This window comes from Callorhinus ursinus, unplaced genomic scaffold (genome assembly GCF_003265705.2).
Source record: "Callorhinus ursinus isolate GAN/ISIS: 27379988/994484 unplaced genomic scaffold, GSC_fseal_2.0 scaffold13, whole genome shotgun sequence".
In the NCBI taxonomy this organism is placed as follows: domain Eukaryota; kingdom Metazoa; phylum Chordata; class Mammalia; order Carnivora; family Otariidae; genus Callorhinus; species Callorhinus ursinus.
The window spans coordinates 25,718,848-25,732,791 of NW_027397075.1; the positions used below are offsets into that span (position 1 = coordinate 25,718,848).

Below are 13,944 nucleotides of genomic sequence, written 5' to 3' on the forward strand. Positions count from 1 at the left end.
CTGATGGCAAAAAGCCACTGTGGTACCACCTAAGCATGCAACTGAATCTCACTTCACTTATGTGCATAACACACACCCCTAGAACAGCTCTGTCCATTAGAAAGAGAATGTGAGCTACACGTAATTTTAGCTTTTCTAGCAATCATATTAAAGAGTATTAAAAAAAGAAAGAAATTTAATACTATGTTTTACTCATACCAATGTAGCCAAAATATTAACACTTCAAAGGCTCAGTAGCCACGTGTCAGTACTGAATACACAGTTTGAGGGGTCTGTTTCATGCATATGGATTTGGCTCATTTAGTTCGTTGAGGTGCATTAGAAAAAAGTTACCCACTTGTGTGATTTATATTTTGAATCTAAAGGTTGGTCATGATTGGTCGGTCACTGATCCCCTCCTCTATCAAACCACTCCATAGAAAAGCAGCTCTGATAAAAGTCAAAGAAAAAGCAGCTCCTCCAGGACATTGACTTTTTCTTGGCTCTCCCTAACCATGCAAGGCCAATGCGGTAAAATGTGCCCTGGTCCTATGTACTGCGTGGGTAATGGTCCCTCATTGGAAAAAATTAATTGGGACCACAATACATTCCAAGGTCAAGGAAGTTATAGAATGAGTGACTTAGGCTAGCTCTGTTTTAGGTTTTGGCAAGAAGGGCTTCTTTCGGTCCTCTATCTTGTGCAGCTAACATGCTAAGGATGGTCTGCTGTTTGCAAGGTCTCTTGGAGGAACATACAGGAGCCAAGTGGGACATTGGAAAAAGGCATCCTGAAGGAGAATTCTCAGGCTAGCCTTTAGCCTAAGCCTTCATGAAATGCTAAGACGTGCCTCTGAGACTCACATATGGTCTAACCCAGTTCGTAGGATGGAATACCAGACAGGGATTTGGGACCAGAGTCTGAGCAAGTAATTAAGCGCATGCATTGGTCTCATCTGGAGTGTTCTGTGTACAAGTATCTCTTGGAAACTCAACAAGGAAACAACTGGTCAAGGACTGGGGAATTTGGGATGTTGGCCATCTCTTAAAGACATAATTAATATTAATTACCAGCCAATAGCCAGTGATCAAGAAGTCAATATACAGCATTTTAGCAAGCTAGTTATCGGATACTTACTTAATGGTGATTTTTTAAAAACCCAGACAATTAGCACTTCTGAATCTATCTCTTATTGTATCTAGTGAAATGCAAAGGCTTTCCTTGTGTCTACTCTTGAGCTCTCAAGCCTACCAATGTTTTAAACATCTCTAGATGTGCGATAGCCCGTAATTAAGTACATTCATAAGAGAAATATTATTGATGATATAAACTACAGATTTGTACACCCTCACGGGGAATTAGCCATGTGATAATTATTAACTATAAAAAAATCCATATATTCGGACACCTGGGTGGCTCAGATGGTTGAGTGTCTGCCTTCAGCTCCAGTCATGATCCCAGAGTCCTGGGATCGAGCCCCACATTGGGCTCCCTGCTTCTCCCTCTCCCTCTGCTGCTCCCCCTGCCTGTGCTCTCTAGTTCTCTTTGTCAAATAAATAAATAAAACCTTTAAAAAAAAGAAAAAAGAAATCCATATACTCAAGGAAAATATGGAGCTCATATATGTTATATAGATGACATTATACTGGAGAAAGCAGTGGACTGGGAGTCAGGATACTGGGAGTCAGCTTTGCCATTAGTTTACTTGGTGACTACCATAGGCAACCCTCTTTCTAGGTCTCCATTTTCTCATTAGAAATGAAGAAGTGATTGAATAAAGTGATCTGTAAAGATGGAGACCATATGTCCTGGTGTGTGCCCACTGTCCTGGTATAAATATTAATAGCACTACTTTTTACTCTCAAGGTGTCCTATTTTGGACAATTAATTATATGGCCCCCTATCTATAATATTTTTGGCTCTCAAATCTTATACTAAACGATTAGAGTTGCAAACGCAGCTCTGTATGTTTATAGGGACAACAGGTAAGGCAAGTAAATGCAGCTAGCCAAATGTAATCCAACAGGGAGCATTTGGGGGTGAAGCGAATGGCAGATTATGTGTCTAGAAGGGCTGTTACTACTCACCTCTAGCCAATTGCTGCCCCATAGGAATGTGTCTCCATAGCTGCAGGTCTTCCTATTTTTCAAGATTAGCCACACCACAGACTTTTGTGTGAAATACCCTGATTTTCAAATGCTGGCAATGGATTCATAGACTTTTTTAACACACTGGACAAGCTATACGAAATATATTTTGGGGCTGTATAGGGCCCAGAGATCACATACTTGCAACCACCGACGGGTATATACAGACCAATATATTTATTGGGCACGTAAAACACAAAAGCTGGGTTTTCCCACAGGCTGTTTAGGTTACCTTGTTGGTCTTCTGACATTGTTTCTACATACAGAACGTCAGTGAATAGGAGCTCTAGGAACCTACGTTCAAATTAAAATCTGAAAGCAAGAGTATTACACACCAAACTGTTCGCCCTTATTTCTGGGGAGCTGGAATGGGCATCACGGAAGAACAATGAAGGAATTTTCATTTCTAGGTTATATTTTTACATTTGTAATTTAAAAGCTTAAGGATAGGGTGGTATCAAAAATACGGACAGGAGATTCACAAAGCTTGTTACTCCAACAGAAAGACATACCTCAAGCTTCTCATTCTCCCTGAAGCATCAGTCAGGGAAAGATGAACTTTTCCCATAATGCACCTGTGTACTGCTCGCCCCAGGATGGGTGACAGAATCTTGCCATCCAGTGGGTGAAATTTAATGTCTTCAGAATTCAGGGCATAGTAGGAGTTTGGGGATAGCAGACAATACAACTCTATCATGTCAACAGCAGAGAGTGCACAAATCTCTCTGGCTTTTATACCACAATTTATATTTTACTGGGACTAAAGGCATTTTTAAAAGTAGATTTATGCCGGAATCATATATTTCTGAAAATCATTTTGCTTCCAGCTTCTTGACTAACAATTCCAAAGAAATGCTGTTGCCAGCTAGAAATGCTCTATCTTTTCTTCCTATTCTATCACATCCACTGAAGGTCTGATCTTAGAAAGTCCAAACAATTCCAGTAAATACTTTCCAGATTTCAGTAGCACTTTGCCAACACTTGTGAATCATTGCTATTCTTCCAGGATTCAGTTTAAGAGGGGCAATTACAAGTCACTTTAATGTCTGAGGAAAGGATAGAAAACAAACCCTGCAAATAGAAGACCACATCTATGCTTTTCAAACCACAGCTCAAACTATCAGTAGAAAATACTGTTTTTATGTAAGCCTTCAAACAGTTTTCCCCAAACCTTGCAGAATCCATTACTTTTAAGAAATTTCCACATGAATAGACCAAACAAATTAGGCATACTAATAGTTTGTACATGCACACACACACACGTGCCCGCTTCGTACAATTACCATCACAAACTTCGCAGCCAAAAACATTCACAATACTTTGGGTTGAATGATCAGGGCAGAAACATGCATTGTGAATAAAACGACCCTGTACCTTACCTATATAATTCCCTATTTCAGCTGTTTCCTACCACTGACACATTGAAGTTATCCCCATTTAAAGTTGTGACCAGAAAATGATTACTGAATACATCATAACACAGTATGAGCTAATTCAAAGACATTCACCATGCTGCTACAAACTAATAAACAATAACAGAAATGACTGCAAAGTACTCTGCCTTTGCAAAGTGCTGTAGTGAATCAACTTGTACATATTCCTGAAAACCAGCTCATTTCTGGAATGTCTCCAATTCATTCATTCATCATTCAGTCAACCAAGAAACGTGGACTGTGCCAGGTGGAGACACAGAGGAATAAGGCGTGAACCCTATGCTTGAGAGGCTCACTGTTAGCCTGTGTAGCTTGTCCAACAATGTTGATCTAAGACCCAACTGTAGTTGCCTGCTTCTGTTTCACAAACTTATTAAGGTCAAAGGACTTTCCTCCTGCCAAATCCAATCATCATCAGTTTTGTTTTGTTTTGTTTTCCATTTTTGACATCAGCTTCCACCTAGTCATGAGGCCTTTCCCCAGAAACACAGTCCTTGCCTGTTTTCCCACTTCTCTTCTCCTCGTGGCCTTATCTTTGCACATTTCACAATGAACCACATCCTAGTGACATTTCCCCAAGGTTCAAATGCTCTTTTCTTGGTAGGCCAGGCTCCTCAAGGCAGGATTTACTTACCTTCTTTACTAACAAAACCAGCTAATACACTTCTCAGTCTCCTGCTTTGTTCAAATCCTTACCACACACACTCTGAAATCCATTCTCGCAAAGCCCTGGAAGGAGGCTGCCCTGAGGGGCTGTGCACCGTGCTCGTGCTCGGCCTCCCGAGCAGCCCACCTCACCCAACTGGACTTTGAAGTGTTTCCAGTAGCAAATCCCCACTGCCCGCTATGCTTGAGCTTCTGGCTGGACTTTTGGTTCATCATTCATGAGAGTACTTTTTATCCCAGATGGAAAAAGAACATGAAGGAAACATTCATTCATTCATTTAGCACTATTCTATGTACTGGAGAATGTTTAGCACCCCTGGACTCAGGGCTCAATGCCAGGAGCATCCTCTAGTCCTTGCAACACCCCCAAATGCCATCTTGCTATCTAAGGGGATTGAGGCAACACCCCACCCCACACCCCACAAGCTGCACACTCCCAGGCTATGGTGTTTCTAAGGCAATCATTACAGAGAGATACAATATGCATACAAAATTCAGCCAAAAAAGTTGTTTTTGTCTCTACTCTTAAAACTTAAGTCTAAACTCTGATTACTAGTCCAGGATCTTCAAAGTGCAACAGAAGGTACAGAAATCCTAGATTTAGGACAAACTTGTTTTCAGATCCTAGATCTGCTATTCACTTACTTGCTGACAACAGACACTAAATTATTTAAGGCACTGGAACTCACAAGGAGGAGAAAAAAACAATACTTCCTTCATACTTATGATGTTACCACTGCTCACAGCATCATTATCTTCATTCATTTCTTTGAATGTATTACCTTGGAGTCCTCCTCAGGTTTGCCAATATTCATTCTAATGACCTTTCTGTTCAGGATGATCAGATGTTCAGAATGCTTTTCTTCCCCAGTTCCTTGCCATTCCCCTCTTCTCCCTCCTGTTTAATGCACATCTGGGCTTCATCCCACTTCCAAGCTTTCCTAACATGCCCTAGATCCATTTTCAGGGATGTACTGTACCCACCCCCTGGTCTCTCAGCTCCTAACCATCCAAAATGTTTCTCTCTTAAGTCTTTGAGGAGAGCAGATGGTTTTCTCTGGCCCCCTTAAGTGTAAAGTTGTTTCTATGGCTATTTGGAATCCCAAATAGACTGGAAATTTCCCAAGTGCACACACATCCCTGTTTTTATTCTATATTCCCATAGCAACCATGCATTCAATAAATATAATTTATGATTATCCATCACAAATGTGGATATAGCTTCCCTTTCTTTTACATATATTTATAAAGTGTATTTAAGCATTTCATGCGTGTACTTTTTTCTTTTTATATCTTTTACATTTTAGGTCACTTTAAATTATAGTGAATAATTCTGACAGTGACAAAATGACTAGCATTGGACCATCTGCAATTAACTATTAATAAATGCTTCAGGCTTTTTGGCAGTGATTATAAGCTGGGCCTAAGGCACTAACTTTTTTTTTTTAATTTTTTTTTTTTAAGTAGGATCTACACCTAGCATGGGGCCCAACGCAGGGCTTGAACTCATGACCCTGAGCTGAGATCAAGAGTTGGACACTTAACCAACTGAGTCACCCAGGCATCCTGGCACTGACTTCTTCTATTCACATAGAATTTCAGAATTAGATTTTATAGCTAGAAAGAATCTCAGAGGTCCTCTAATCCATAACCCACTCCATGTTTTCAGGAATCTGAGGCTCAGAGAGATTAAGGACCTTACTCTAAGTCACATAGCTAATAATCGAACCAGGAATAGAAAGAACCTGGGTCTACTCACCCCCATTCCAGTATTTTTTCCCAATATCTCATTCCCCATCAAGCTTTGCTTCTCCTTAATTTAGAAATGTGCAGCAACAGCTTTCTAGTTTCCTAATATTTGCAGAGAGCAACTCTGAAATTTATATTTGTGGCTTTATTGCTCTACTTATATAATTAAAGTATAATTTTTGGATGTACGAAATGTTAGAGATGGTTGAAATTTTCAGCAGCTTTTAAAGTTGTGACCAGAAAATGATTACTGAATACATCATAACACAGTATGAGCTAATTCAAAGACATTCACCATGCTGCTACAAACTAATAAACAATAACAGAAATGACTGCAAAGTACTCTGCCTTTGCAAAGTGCTGTAGTGAACCAACTCCTTGCCCCCAGAGAGAGAATAGACGCCAAGTATTATTAGTCATAGAACATGTACAACTTGGCCTGAGATGAAATGCAGAAGACAGCTAGATTTGACTCCAAAATGGCATGGAGGAAGGTGGGATTTAATGGAAGGAAGAAATGGGACTTCCTTGGTGCCCAGTGTGATTTCCTGAGCTCACCGCGCTCCATCCAACCGACTGGCACGGGCAACTGAAACACAAAGATACCAAGAATGGCTACTTAACCCAAAAAGCCCTGGTGGTCGGAGGCAGCCACGGAGGGGGACACTGCTTGTAGGTCCTCGGACCGTCAGAGTCCCTGCCCTCTCCTCCCCGGCCAGCCCCTCTCCGTGTGAGGGGCTTCCACCAGGGGGCATTTCCCAGACCAAAGTCAGGGCACCGCTCGCGTGGGAACGCGAACGTGCACACTTGAATGGCGGCAGCTGGCTGTGGAGAAAAATGGAATGGCTGTTTCCTGACCGGCTTTCAAGGGCCGCAATTCTTTCTTTCCAGGGCTGAGCCGATTTCTCGGTGACACCCACTCTCCCGCGGCCCCCGGTGCCTCCCCTCTGCGGGCCCGTCCCTCCCGCGCCCAGGCCCAGAGACTACAATGAAGCTGGCGGGCTGACCCAGCTGCTCCAGCTCGCGCCCGGGTAACCACGGCAACCGCAGGCTTCAGGAATGCGCGCTAATTGAAGGCCGAGTTTCCTCCCACAGTGATGAGCAACAAGTGAAGCAAAAATAGTGAGGCGGGATGAAGGCTGGGAGGGAGCAGGGGGGTGGAGGGGAGAGCTGGTGCAGCGAGGCGCGGGACTGGGTGGCTGGGGATTAGGGAAGGCAAAGAGCGCCTTCAAGACCTCGTTTGTTCTCTTAACAACCCAGGGTCGTGAAGAGCTAAATGGACAGCCTTCACCCTCCTGACATCTTGGTGCAAAATTTTCAGGGAACGATCATTAAGGCAACCCCCCCCCCCCATCTCCTTGCTGGGCACCTCTGCTTGTTTCTAGTAAGTGAATGGAGATGTGCACATCCCTAGGTCTCCACGAATAAAATAGCAGCTAGCAGCAAGAGTTCAGCAGGTGAAGGAATGAACTGACACTAATTTGCCCCCCTACCCCGCTTCTCCGGATGTTCTGTTCTCTTCAAACCAAAGGAGAACCTTCAAGGTGGTCATGTTTATAGGGTGACCATCACACCAGTTTGTCTGGACAGGACAAGTTTAGGCCTGTTGTCTTGACAGAAATTATTAAAAGTTTTCCCTTTTCATTCCCAAGTATCCTGGTTCGGACAGTAAATTACAAAGTCACCCTATCTAAAGTCTTTCCTGGGCCATCCAGATCCCAATCCAAGTCAGGTGTTCCCCAAACCCCTCCAGACTTCATCAAATAGCCTGTGTGATGTAATCCTTGTATTTAGGCACTAAACACCCTGTAATTAACGAAGGCCATCCACTGAGAAATGGGGACTTCCACCAGCAGCCAAAATATAGTAACCAAAACATAGCATGCTGGGACAGGATGTCCTGAAATCCACTAGCAAGAAGAGTCCCACAGGGCTGATTAGGGTCACCACTGGCAAGGCACCACACAGATGTCATTGAGAAAACGTGAATCTAGTAGTAATAGGATTGCCAATTCACAGATGGCTCATTAAAGCCTCTGCCTATGGAACAGGCGAAAGGGAAATCGGCTCTCTAGCAGGAGTACCAGAACCCAGAATTCCCTAGAGAGGGTTCCCTCACATTAAGGATGACACACTAGCAATGAAATGTGGGGCATGGGAACTGGTGGGAGTTCTTACTATGTGCCATTTAATCCTCACAATAGGTCTTCCATGTAACCTTTATTACGCCTTCCCCACTTTTACAGATAATGAAACCGAGGCTCGTCAACATCGACTTACCCTAGGTTATATTGCTGCACCGGGTCCAGGGATATCTGACCCCAAAGCCCATGCTCTTCACAGAAGACCTTGTCCAGTATCCAGATGGACCTTTGGTCAAGATCTGGGTTTTGCAACACTGGCACTATTGACATTTGGGGCCAGATAATTCTTTGTTGGGTGTAGGAGGGCTGTCCTGTACATCGTAGAACGTTTAGCAGCCTCCTTGGCCCCTACAGCACCCCACAAGTTGTGACAACCAAAAATGTTTCTAGACATTGCCAAATGTCTCCTGGGGGGGGGGGCAAAATAGCCCCTTCTTGAGAACCAATAGCCTAGATATTTAATATCAAATACAGTCTTAATCTTTTCTTGTATTCTCTAATTGCTTCAGAAATATAATATTTACCTTTACCAAAAGACAAGATAGTGTCATTTATTTATTTTGTATCTTCACTGTGCTAGGGACATAGCATGCAAAAAAGATGAGTTAAATATAAATCAAAATTTAAGTGTAAATCATACTTGAACCAAAACTGACTCTATCATGGTGCCCATCAAAGCGCGAGGTTGCAATTATGCAGTAGAGAGGTCTGAAGGCAACAGGAGACTCCATGCAAAGACTAAAAGGCATGATCCCAAGTCTTTAGAGCACCACAACCCCTACTCCACTGCTTACACAGTAGAATGGTTGTCACTGACACTCATTAACCAGAATCACATTCTGGTTGATGCCTGGCTAACTTTCTAGTTCTTCCAAACAGAGGCATTTAGGTAAGCTCAGGGCAGAGCAGGCCAGGACGAGGAGAGAGGACTGGGAGAAAAGGCAATGGGGCTGAAGCCTAAACAGCTCACTCCTAATTAGTTCTCTCTCTCTCCTTGCATGGGAGCCAGCATGGTGATCTCGGCTTTTCTGGAAATGTGAAGGCACAGGTGTCTACTGAAGACAGAAAGAATGGCTCCGCCCTCCTAGTGGAATCAAGCCTAGTTAAGGTCTTTCACATGGGGCCAAGATATCTGAGGTATTATTGAGTCTACAAATGAAAATATGGGTACAGCCCAAATCCAAAGATGTTCCAAAGGAGTAAACCCCAGATTTATGGCGAGAGTGTGGCTCTGTAATTAATTCCTTCTCTCCTTTCTTGCCAGGAGTAAACTTTTTCTTTCTTCTCCCCCATTCTTTTTCCCTCTTCTTCTGTTTGTAAATCTTGGAGAGAAACAGCAGTAGCCACTCTGAGAGATCAAAGTTTTAGCAAGCAACAAAGACCTCCAAGGAGGCTGTTGCCATGGGAACTCTCGGAGCTGAAGCCCTTTTAATCGGCAAATCTCCTTGGTTAGCAGCACCGGGCTGGGGCTGGCAAAGACAAAGACGAAGAGAAGGAGGGGAAGGAGCCTTGGCAACGAGTAGCCTCTCTTAACAGCCAGAACTAATGTCACGGGGGTGGGAGTGCAATGGGATTCAGATGGAGGCAGCATTGACAAGGGGTGAGTGCTAGAGCATTTCTGCTCAGCCTCAGAAACAGGCACCTGTCAAAAATCCCTAAAGTCAATGGCCAGTTCTGAGATATGCCCTCCCAAGAATTCCCTGATTTCTGATTGCGTTCTTCATGGCTCCTTAATACTAACAAGCTGAAAGGTGTATTTTAGACCACAATAACAATGTCAGGCACAGTGTTGTGAAAAACTTGATTTTATAAAAATCCATGTATGTCTGTTCCTCCACCCCTTGCCTCAGTACCTCTGGGTAAATCACAGGAGGAGATCGAAGGGAAAACAGAAGCACAACAGGAAAACAAAGGTATCTCTGTGGCATCGCCATCAAAGGGAAAAATCAATCCCAACTTAGCGCCTACTCACAAGGACCTGCTGGGAGCAAACCTCTTTCTGGCTTCCTGGAATAGCATTGCATTTGGCCTATAAAGAAACACAAATGGATGAATTCCACAAAATATTAACAGTGTTTGTTTTTGCCTGCCTTCTTCATTTGGAAACAACCTGCCTAATTTCCCTTTAGGAAGCTACTCCTTTTCCTTCTTCCCTTCAATTTGTACCGTTCAACTGGGGCTGTTGGTATACTTAATGCTCCTTTCCCAAAGCACAGCCAGCCCCCAACAACAGGACTTTTGCTGAAACTACAGAGAAAGGCACTTTGTCCTAGGTGATGGAAGGCATTCAAGACCATGGAAGTCTAGAACTGCTGGGGGCTATCTTTGCCCCAAATGGGGAGCCTGCCTGAGAACTAAGCTAACACAGAGGAGACAGAGATTCTTTAAAATATAATCTGAACGCTAGGACTCAGACATGCTTGAACCTAGACTTATCAGTTACCTAAGCCAAAAAATTTCCCTAAGCCAGGTTAAGTGTCTAGCCCTTGCAAGTGCAAGACTTATGAAGAATACAGTCATTGGCTCTGGATGGCGAGATTTTAGGAGATATTTTCTTCTTTTGTACATTTCTGTTCTGTTTGAAATGTTCGCAATACATATGCATCATTTTTTTTCTAAAACAAACAATATTAAAGTAAAATAAACAGCAGTATTTTAGGCATCACCCTAGATAGAGAATTAATTCTGCAATCTGTGGGTCTTCTAAATAAACTCAAAATCATAGAAAGGACTCTGAAAGCTATCTTGGGTATCCTAGTATCTTAGAAGAGAGAACCTGTTCCATATTGAAAGCTCATCAGAGAGGAAGTTTCTATAATTTCCCCCACCAACCATAATTTCTAAAAATTGTTATTTACCATTAGGAAAGCCTTCCTTAGCTTTAATCTAAACACCCTTGGGTCATGTCCTCTTACTCTATTCTCAGTCCAGAATCAGGAGCGTTCACCCAGCCATGTTTCCACTTGGGCCCTTTCCCTCATTTTTCTACTTGAAGGCCCTTAAAAAACAAGCTACCATTCGGGACATCAGAAAGAAGGGGTCAGGCCCTCATATTGCGCATGGAAAGAAGTAAGAACAAGGCGAGCTGCTTTTAGATTTTAAAATAATAACTTCTCTGCTTGAGCCTTCCTGAACGGTGAGGTCCTTTTCCTGCCAGCTGGAGCTGCCCAAGGGAACTTTCCTCCTATCCAAACAGTGGCATGGTTCCAGGTTATAAACATCCTGTCCTTGCCACAGATCTTCAACCAACATCTTATCTCAGGGTGGCAGATTTCTGGACACTCCCTTCTTCTGTCTGAGGGTATGGCTCTATGATCCCAAATGTCTAAATGTTTCTAAGGTACTTGTCACAGTCATCTCAAAGCACCCAAAACACCAAGTGTATTTCCAACTTCGGTATGACTTTACCTTCTGAATCATCAAAAAGAGATTAAAGAATGTTCAGTATAGTTTTTGTGTTTAATGTTGAATCAGCGGTTGTCTTCCCATTTCTCTGAATCACTTGTCTTCAGATATTTCTGAAACCTCCGAAAGAAGCATCCACAGTGATTTGTAGATGGTTCAGATGTCTGGGAAAAGGAGGGTGGGGTCATGCTCAGTGGGGGAGGTATGCAATCCAGGCAAAAACAACTATGCCTTTGAAGTAAGGGCCTAGGTCAATGGTTACAGGCAGTTTCCCTAAGAAATAAAGTGAAATACTAAAGCAAATCTGGGACAAGTAAAAATTATTACCCATGACCTCAAGCAGCAACCACAATTTTTAAAACATGGCTTATGGGGCACCTGGGTAGCTTAGTAGGTTAAGCTTCTGAGTCTTGATTTCAACTCAGGTCATGATCTCAGGGTTGTGAGATCAAGCCCCACATCAGGTTCTTGGCTGAGCAAGAAGCCTGCTTAAGATTTTCTCTCTCCCTTTCCCTCTGCCCCTCCTCCCCCACCCCTCTTCACTTGTGATCGCACTCTAAATAAACAAACAAACAAACAAATAAATAAATAAATAAGGCTTATGCAGAAGAGCATTCTATAGCTTCTTAATATAGACAGGTCATGTGGTATCGCTAGGAATGAAGACATTTGGGTTTGATCATCATCACTGTTTTTTGTTTGTTTGTTTTGTTTTTTACAGGGGTAATTGTTATAAAACCTGAACATTAATTTCTTCATTTGGAAGATGAGGAAAATAATGCCTGCTCTCCTACCTTACATGGTACTTATAGAAAAAATCTGTGAACTACAAATTATTATCAGAGTACTTAATGAATAGCAGGCATAGTAATGGTATCACTTTGGTGGACATTTATTGCCTTGTTCTTTTTTTTACATCTCACATCCATTCTTCCTTTTTTTGTAAGAGTGCCCCAATTTACTTTGGGAAAATGATTCTTCTCCACATCTTGGTGGGCTAGCCACCAAGAGCTCTTGACCTCCCAAGGCTAAGCAGTGGACATCTGTCCAAACTGAGACAATTGGGACTCTCCTGAGACTAATTCTTGAGTGCAAAAATGAAGAAAACAAAACAAAAAACAGTTAAAATGATTTTTTTTTTCTGGCTATGGAGTCCTAAAGATATTAATTCTTGCTACATAGACCCTACAGCATCTCTGGCACAGCAAGGACTGTGCTGTGTTCATCAGAACATTTCTACTTTTTTCCTGGGGAAATACAAAATAACAGCAGAAGTGACCCACGTCATTGCCAGACCTGGCCTCTAAAAGAGTCCCACATGACCTTTCTCACTCTCCCTTTCTGAGCAGCTGTGAGCAAATGTCTCCAGTACAGCTGAGCCGAACAATGGAGAAGCTTAGAGCCCTACTCCGCCACGTGGAAGGGAGCTACCCAGGTGAGCCTCCTAACCCATATCTGACCAGGACAAGAGGAAGTAACAGATTTCTACTATAGTGGGGCGTCTGGGTGGCTCAGCCGTTAGGCGTCTGCCTTCGGCTCAGGTCATGATCCCGGGGTCCTGGGATCGAGCCCCGCATCGGGCTCCCTGCTCCGCAGGAAGCCTGCTTCTCCCTCTCCCACTCCCCCTGCTTGTGTTCCCTCTCTCGCTGTGTCTCTCTCTCTCAAATAAACGAATAAAATCTTTAGAAAGAAAAGAATAATAAAATAAATAAATAAAATGGTTAAGACACTAAATATTATTAAAAAAAGATTTCTACTGTAGTAAGTCACTGAGATTTGGGGGGGGGGGGGTTTACAGAAGCTAACAAGTGTTACCCTAGCATACTATCCTTTTTAGAGACTGACTTTCCAGGCTTCTTTTCAATTATGATACCCTTCCAACAAACTATTTTCCTGAGGAAGTTAGCCAGAGTCCAATCCTGTCGCTTCCAAGCACAGTCCTTGACGGACCTATCATCAGTAATAATTTAAATAGCCAGATAAAGAATTATGACCAGTGAGATTAAACTACGTCATCTCACTTGAGACTGTAGACATTTATTGTACTGACCCTTTATAAGTCAACAAATACATATTTAGCACTAACATTTAAGAGGCATAAAATATTAGTTACAGATTCTACCCATTTATCATTTAAAAAAACATTCACACCAGCCCCTTTACATTAGCCACTCTGCTAGGCATTACAGATCTAAAGACAAATGAGCACTAGTCCTTTACTCGGAAGAGCAGATGGTCCAGTGCTACGGAGAAGCCTCCAATGTTGTGGGAGAAATCAAGACAAGTACATATGCAGTACCAGTGTTACCACTCACATGAAGTAAACTAGAATATAAGACTGATAGGTTCTGTCCTGGCCCTTTCCATTTTATATAATCTTCCTGGGTGACTCAGCTATCCTTTCATGGCTCTATCCCTCAGGA

General features: G+C 42.6%; 1 protein-coding gene across 7 annotated transcripts in view; it reads right to left on the reverse strand.

Annotated features, from left to right (window-relative positions):
• The window catches only part of ILDR2 (immunoglobulin like domain containing receptor 2), a 60,081-nt gene that overhangs the window by 26,591 nt on the left and 19,546 nt on the right, over positions 1-13,944 (reverse strand). The window lies entirely within an intron of this gene.